General features: G+C 41.8%; 1 long non-coding RNA gene across 2 annotated transcripts; it reads right to left on the bottom strand.

The window, feature by feature from the left end:
• Positions 1 to 274: 274 nt before the first annotated feature.
• Positions 275 to 4,576, bottom strand: LOC103653521 (uncharacterized). Of its 2 annotated transcripts, none has more exons than XR_002269140.1 (2): positions 4,373 to 4,576; positions 275 to 1,059 (listed from the first exon to the last, which is right to left on the bottom strand). It is a non-coding gene; the product is annotated as an uncharacterized lncRNA (long non-coding RNA). The 2 variants fall into 2 exon arrangements; XR_565528.2 differs by having other exon boundaries at positions 275 to 480; positions 4,373 to 4,573.
• Positions 4,577 to 6,506: the final 1,930 nt, after the last annotated feature.

Genomic DNA, 6,506 nt, shown 5'->3' with positions numbered 1-6,506 from the left:
CTGGTTAATTATTTATTTTGATCATACCAACTATGATGAAGTTATTAAATTATAATTTTATTTGTATTGAACAATATTCCTTTCTCTCCTCTGTTTTCATGGTTTTATTTTCAAGTTAGAGTTTAAATTCTACGGATCCATTGGTATGCTATTAATGACACATTTAGTTTATTAACCACTAATGCACAATCAAGTAAAAACTCAACATGAGGCAAGTTTTGTTGGGTATCTCTTGTCATTTATTTATTTGTTTAATTATGGTGTTCACATGAAATGAGAAACATAGATAACTCATATAGTTATAAAGTAATATAATTTCTCTTTCTAGACCTTTCTTACAAAGTGGGTGTTACAGTTGCCCAAGGTCCATTGGACAAGGAGAACTGTAGGTGGGCCTAATGACTTAGGAGGTTCCGTCACATCCTTGCTCCGTGAAACGCTCATTTGCCTTCAAGTTGTTTCCAGTCCTTCGACATGCACCTCACCGATATATAAAAATATCGTAATGTCAAGTAATAATAATAATAATAATAATAATAATAATAATAAAAAAATTAAAAAGCCACTGCAAGTAGCCTCAAAAAGTAACTTCCATGATAAATTATGAGCACCAAAAATTAGTTCAACATAAGCGGTTCATGATGTGAATTACATTAGAATTGATGCAGGTTACAACTGAGACCTAACGACTACATCAAAGCGGCACTCAATTATGCCAACCAACCGTATCAGGTACAAATCGCAAGAGCATCTGTTTGTCCAAACTAAAAAAGTTACATTGGCATCTAACAGGCTTCCATAGATATATAGATAGAATAAGTCAGACCCAACAAAAACTTGTCATGTGCAAAAAACCATAAATCAACCCCATTTGTAAATAAACCTCTTTTTTCTCACTTAATTAAGCAGCAGAGCTCTTGCCTTTTCCATAAAAAAATAATTGTTCATGGCTAATGGCTCTAGGATGCTTACACTTATGAAGTTGTTTGGAGGTCCCAAAGTGAAAGGAACTCTGTAACTGAAAAATGGAATCCTTTGTAGGCTTTGGTACCTTCTGGCCTATGAAAAAGTTGAGCAGCAACTCAGCACTCACTTCATATCTTTTGTCATAGTTCAGGTAATTCGTGTTGCTTGACGCTAATGGCAGTTGCAGTGCAAAGATAGTTTGCTTTTAGGAATTAAAGCATGCTTTATGGCACAGTGGTCTGTATCCAAATCCCAACCAAAAAACTACTTTGTCTAGTCACAAATATACATTATTTTCAAAATGCTTTTCTGAAATATATTAGTAGGCATGATAGTTACAATATCGAAGCAAAAAAAAGACAACAATATATTATTTAAATATATAGTTATATATGACGAAAGTACTCTCATATTGATGGATGGCCGACCACATGCAGATAGTAACAAAGATCGCGAGCAACTAATTAGCAAGAAAAAATGGTGCTCGACAATTGACTTTTCTTCTTTACTGTTTGGAAAAAAACTAAAAGTGAATTATACTTCCAAAGCTGAAATCTCTAATACTTATTAAGGCAGTAAGGAGTAGGCTGCCATTTCATGTTCTGTTTTTCCCATTCCCCCTCACCGCACAGTCTATTCTCATGTTCTGTCACCATTCCCGTTCTGTCTATTCTCTCATTCTCATTCCTTGTTTCTGTCTTTCTCATTCCCCCTCCCCACAAAACCCATTCTCATTCCCACGTCTAGCTAAACTTAAATTAAAAAAACACAAATGGCCTTAAGGGGATTTTAACCCACGACCCCTCAAGCAAATGTGCTCGTAGCTACCATTACACCACATGTGTGTTTATGTCTACATCTATTACAGTAAATCTACTACATCTCTCCCGAAGCCCACCTGCTACCCTTGCACAATGTGTAGTAGTAGATAAGTATCACCGAGATTCTTGAATTATATTTTTGGATGGAGGGAGTAGTATTCAAAGAAGAGCCTTGCATGCAAACTTTTTTATTTGAATAATGTTTTCAACTTAAATTCCTTTTTTGCATGTGTGACATTTATTCTCTGTAATATTTTTCCATGGATCTGACTTATGAGTCATTTTTATAAACCAACGCCAAATATGAATCCATGTTTCTTACTTGGAAACCCCGAACAAACACCACTAGCAGGAGGCGCTCGCGTTGGCGTCGCTCATCGACGACGAGAAGAAGCTTGGCGACTGCCAGTTCGACCTCTGGAAGCAGTCCTACATGGCTGTATGCGCCGCTGTGTATGGCAAGCTCCGGCGCAGCCGTCGCATGGACGCGGTCTAGAGCGGCTACACCGCGCTGTCCATCGTCAAACAGGGGGACCTCATGGTCGTCGCCAACGCCGGCGACTCTCAGGTTGTTCTAGGCACCGCATCCGATGATGGCGCCATCACGACGTCCAGCTCATCATCCACCTGAAGCCCAACCTGCCACGTAAGTCGCTACTGACCGGCTATGAATTCTTATACGCTGGGACGACGACCGTTGCTGACGTTGTGTGAGTGTCCTCGAACAAGATATATGTAGAGGAGTAGCACATCCGGTGGTGCAACGGCTAGATGTACTACCTCGCTGATGAGACCGGGGTGCACTTCGTTTGGCAGCCCATCCAAGAATCATCGGTACTCGCCATGACACACGCGTTCGACGACTACTATTTCAAGGACTGTGACGTCATCTCGGCGCCGGAGATGACATAGAGGAGGACCGACAACAATGACCACTCACCATCGTTGGGGTAGCTTTTGTGCCGGCATGTCTTTAATTCTCTTCGCAAACACACATACTTGCTTTTTTGTTTAAGCAAGCGTGAATGGTGGTGCGTGCCTGATGACTGACGATGTACGAGGGAACTTCTACCGGCAGGTGTGGCACGTGCTATCCAATGATGAGACCATGCAAATTGTGGCATATATTGAAGTCTGCATGATACTGATGGTTGCAATGTAGTAGTGAAACAACTAAATTAAATAACAAAATTTATGTATGGTCAGGATCACAAATGGATTAGGAAACATTTTCTTATAACAATATAAGACACATCTTGTATATAAGTTATCATGGTATTATATGTTCCCGTTGCAACGCACGGGCACTCTCCTAGTAAGAACATGAGGAGAGGAATTGTAGTACCTTGGACTTAAGGGCCTCAGACTCGCGGATGAAGAGCTCGATAAGAGAGGCATTGAGGCGGCGACCTACGTCGAAGTGGACGGGGTCGTTAACTGTCAACCAAGTGTGTTATCTAGTCACTTGTATGCATGGTGCATACAAGTGCTAACTGATTTTCACAACAGTAAAACGATATAGTTCCGACGGCTATATTACGTCTGATGACCTCCTAGGCGGCTGTCGGATCTAACATTATATTTGACGGCCCAAGGCAGCCGTCGCGCCGCGTGCCCGCCTGCACCATTTCAGTTTCATTCGTTGACCCCGCATCGCCCCAGCCGCCGGCGCCTCCCCAGAGGCCGTCAGACATAATAGGGCCTTATCTCCGATGATCCCGCTAATGCGTTGGACATAAGAGACGTGGGTCCCACCAACGACAGTTTCAGCCGTTATCGCGGTTAAATGCCAACGACCCCTTTTGTCCATCAGACATAGCTTATTTTCGACGGCGGTCGTCGGAAATAAGCTTATTTTCGACCCGTTACGACCGAGGGACAAGTACCGTCGAACATTAAGCCTTCGGCCGTCGGAAATAAGCTATTTCCGACAGCTTAGGGCTTATGTCAACGGCTTTGGCCGTATGAAATGTAAGGTTTTTACTGTATTGTTTAACGATCCAATACATCACATATAACATGGTGTTCAGACGCAATCTATGTAAAGCTCCCAAAGAATGTTAGTACTACAATGAACTCATATTGTTAAATGACATCGATACCAACAAGAAACTAGAACACGTGGATACTACTTTCAAGAACAAAAAATAGGACATAGATATATATCTCAGCCACACACGTCATAATGAATATCTAAATGGAGTTGAATCATGTGGATACACGAGTGGGAAGCTAGCAACTAATCAGTACATCATACACGATCATACACGAGCAAGTGAGCAACAAATTGGAATCCTAAAATTCATAGCATAAAAAACATTTCCCCCCACAAATATATAGTTATTGCAAATACTAAGTAGTAAGGAAATGTTGCTGCCTTTCTACAGTCGCGAGAGACAGGACCAGTTGGGCTGACATGGCATGCATCCCATGAGAGATGATCGGGAGCTTGGAACGTTCTGGCTTATGGTGAAGCCGTTGTCTCGCTAGCTGGGGCACTTTGGCTCCCGTTCATAGTCCTCTCCTGAGAAGGAGCTCCTCGGATGGAGCATGGAGCGAAACAAAGAGGCGGAGTGGAGACATACCTGAGGAGACGAGCTGGTCGGAGCATGATAGGAGGATCGAGACAAAGGTCGGTCAGTTCGTTTGGTGAATCTAGGCGGCGACGTCTTCCTTCCTGTTTATGGGCGGATGGGATGTGGCCTGCGCAGAAGCCAGATGCCACCTGAGGTTGTAGAAGCTCCACGCACGACCAGTCGGAGGACGCGGATGGTATGTAGAGGGAGAAAGCTAAGCCCACGGGACAACTTTCCAGCCTTTACACAGAAGGGAAGTCAGGAACGAGCATGCTCGGCGGAGGAAGCGGAAGGTCGTATGACGGACGGCGTCGAGGTCTAGAACGCGACGCTGGGTAGCAGGAGCGAGGCCCATGAGACCGAGTGGGGGCGGGGGCACAGACGGTGTGGACACCTTAGTTCCACTCTTAATAAGTAGTAATATATATAAAGATTACCATATATGTCACACAAATGTTGCCCTTTTAGAACAGAAGCGGACATATATTAATGACTCTTCGTCTACCACAAAAGATTAATCTTCCCCAATTAGCAAGCCAAGATAATAGTCATTATAAAACATATTATTATTTTGTTGATACCTATTGTCAAGATTTAAAACAAAATATAATGATATTAAACTTTATTTGTATTTTCGTGAGCGCAGCGTCATGACTCGCGGCGCTGAGCTAGGCACCACGTAGGCACCAGTATGGCATAACGTCCCATACCTCGGCGCCGTAGGTCACGGCGCCGAGCCGTGTTGCTTCGGTGCCGAGCAAAGAGTCAAAAAACGAGAATAAATCTTTTAGGGGTATAAAAGTATTTTTTACTAAAAAGGTTGAATTGCAAAAAATTTAGGCTCATCGATCCCATGGTGTGCGCGAGGGACGGCTTTGTGGCGTGGTTAGTGGCCCACGGCGTGGGTTTTGGGCGGGGACGAGTGTGGAGACCAAGGTTATCTAAACCCTAGACCACTAAAAATCGGTCGGTTCGGCAATTAAAAATTAAAAAGTTAAAGCCAGTGAACCGATCAAAAACTATCGGTAAACCGCTATAAACTAACGGTAAACCGCTTATTTTCCGATGGTAAACCACTTTCTGTAGGTTTTCTAATTTTATCCCGGTTTGTATTTTAAATTCAAATAAAACGTTTTTTGGAGATTTTTTTGACAGTAAACCGATATTTTTGTTGGATTTGTTGTTTTCTTACCGTCTTTTATTGTTTTTAACAAAAATGCTAACTAATCTTTAAAATAAAAACAAAAATGCATATAATATATACAAGAAAATATTTATTCTTTTATCTTATTTTTATAAAGTTTACAATTTTTTGAATTTCGAGCAAAATTGAAAAACAAATCGGTGGTAAATCAATTCTGTGGACGCGGTTTCGGTGAACGGCCGGTTTACCGTAGTTTTTACCGAGTTTTTTCTTCCCTGAAACTGGAGAGGGGACACAGTCACACATAGGTCTAGAAAAAAAAGCTTGAGCTTGACGAGCCGGTTTGGACTTCCAGCAGCTCGGCTCGATGCTCAGAACGAGTCCGACCTTGTTTTTATGGCTCGTGGAAAGAACGAACTAGTTTGGCTCGACTCACGAGCTGGCTCGTGACTCTATACAATAATAATTTGCTATATAAAATTCTAATTAACATATAATGTTTGTACGAAATAACAATTAGTTTATGTTATTTAATATTACTTTACAAAATTAATCTATTTTCTATATTATATTACTAATATGTTTACTTTATTAATTTAAAATATGTTATTTAGATTATTTTTGATATTTTATAGTATAATTTAGAGGGTAAATTTGTGTTTATGGCAAGTCTTTTTAGTTCAATAAGTCGACTCGCAAGTCATAACTCATAAGCGAGACGATTTTTTAGGCTCGTCAGACAGCTGAGCTAAATCGAACTCAACTAGACTCATTTCCACCCAAGTCACGCTGGGCTTGTTTCCACCAAATCGCGCGGAGCAGCCGAAGCCCGTCGCGCCACGTCCATAGCCGTCCTGTCATCCGGTTCCGGCTCCACGTCACCATCGACTTCGTCTTCCTCTCTGTTCCGCCACCTGTTCTCTAAACACGGTTTACAATATAATATGTTTTGACTCTGCCAAAGCGTAGTTCTGCGACATCTAAAGGAGTGTGGAAGGC

This window comes from Zea mays, chromosome 4 (assembly GCF_902167145.1).
Source record: "Zea mays cultivar B73 chromosome 4, Zm-B73-REFERENCE-NAM-5.0, whole genome shotgun sequence".
In the NCBI taxonomy this organism is placed as follows: domain Eukaryota; kingdom Viridiplantae; phylum Streptophyta; class Magnoliopsida; order Poales; family Poaceae; genus Zea; species Zea mays.
This window is presented reverse-complemented; position numbering and strand designations above follow the sequence as displayed.